The sequence below is a fragment of the Amphimedon queenslandica genome, unplaced genomic scaffold, assembly GCF_000090795.2.
Source record: "Amphimedon queenslandica unplaced genomic scaffold, v1.1 AMPQUscaffold_12369, whole genome shotgun sequence".
In the NCBI taxonomy this organism is placed as follows: domain Eukaryota; kingdom Metazoa; phylum Porifera; class Demospongiae; order Haplosclerida; family Niphatidae; genus Amphimedon; species Amphimedon queenslandica.
In genome coordinates this window covers 10,161-11,829 of record NW_003547394.1, presented here as the reverse complement: position 1 = coordinate 11,829, position 1,669 = coordinate 10,161, and the positions used below count along the sequence as shown (strand labels likewise).

General features: G+C 33.5%; 1 long non-coding RNA gene across 1 annotated transcript; it reads right to left on the bottom strand.

The window, feature by feature from the left end:
* Positions 1-1,361: 1,361 nt before the first annotated feature.
* LOC109587949 (uncharacterized) lies at positions 1,362-1,669 on the bottom strand. The gene is made up of 3 exons (XR_002187889.1): positions 1,652-1,669; positions 1,521-1,583; positions 1,362-1,453 (listed from the first exon to the last, which is right to left on the bottom strand). It is a non-coding gene; the product is annotated as an uncharacterized LOC109587949 (long non-coding RNA).

Below are 1,669 nucleotides of genomic sequence, written 5' to 3'. Positions count from 1 at the left end.
AGAAAGTAGGACTTAAAAACATGGCATCTAAACTAATGGAAAATTTAAGTAAGATATATAAACATCTTATTGATTAATTAATTAAATTTATAATAGAAATGAAAGGTAGTTATGTTGATCCTAATCTAGAGCAGCAACCATCAGTCAGTGAGGGACCACTTCAACCAGTGGATGTCACTGCACAATCTCACACACCACAACCAACAATCACTGGATCACAATCATCTACTCCTACTACTGTCATTGAGCTAAGTTCAAAGGATGAAGTTGCTGCCAATATTGAAAGTCTTCATTCTCGTTTTGCATCTCTTGATTCTGATATTAGAGATGAGTTTGAGGAGCTGGTGGAAAAGGGTAAAGTGAAGCTTAAAGCTGTAGCTAGGAGTGCAGCTACTTTTTTAGACATACCAGTTTCAACTTTAAAATATGGTGATGTTGATGAACTATTTGATTCTCTTAAAAAGTATTGTGATTTTTTCAATTGTGGTGTACTTAAACAATTGACAAAAATTTACCTTTCAAATGCAAAAACTGAGCTAGCTCAATACATTGATAGTGTTGATAAGTTTTCAGAATCATCACAATTGAAGAATATACGATTAGCAATCGAAGAGAAATTGTCATCATTACCAGCAGCAGCGTCACCAACCACCAGCGATCAAACAAAACCATTCATCATTAAACTGAATGGTAGATGGGAAGAAATGACTTTAAAAAATTTTAAAAGAGTTCTTCAGTATTACTTTGGGCAAGAAATAGCAGATATTTGCACTATAAGGGACATTGGTATTGGGTCAGTAGTTGCTACACTGATAATACCAGCCTCACTATCACAGTCTCTTATTGATGCTATCAATAACAAAACAAACTCAATGAGTAGATTAGGAATATTGGAAGTTGATGTTGACAATAAAGCAATTCTTATCGGAAGAGAAGATGATAACAATTTTGACGTTTCACTCCATGAATCAGTTAAAGCTGGTGATAGTTTTGAAGTATCAATGCTACTGCAGTTAGGAGCTGATCCTAACAGTAAAGATGAGAGAGGAAAGAGTGCAGTAGAGATAGCTAATGAAGGAGGACACACTCAAATAAAAGAAATACTATTAACTGGTGGAGGTGAGTTATTTGATACTAATATTAATACACACACATAATATACCATTAATACAGTAAACCCTCTATTAACAAACACTCTCTATAGTGCACACACCTCCTAATGGACAGCACCTAGTGTACCAATTACATTCCTTACTGTATAAAATAGCCTCCACATAAAGAACACCTCTGTATAACAGAGCAACGTAACATTGTATAGACAAGAACAAGTAATTGAGTATAGCAGTAAAAATTTTTATAAGAAAAAGAATCACAAAAAATGGCAAAATGCTGCCAAAAATTGTAAAAATATAGGAATTATAAGTTATTATACACTAGGATCATTGTACGCCCCCTAATAAAAAATAAAAAAAGAATGAAAAAATTTATTACCAGATCCATGTATAATGGCATATGCTTACATTAGCTTGTGCTTTGAAGTTCTGTTGTCCACAGAATTATATACTGGAATAATGGACCAAGGACTAGAAAGAGAGAGAGAGAGAGAGGGGGGGACAATAATTATTGATTCCAATACATTAATAAAACGTACAATTGATTTTTGTTTACT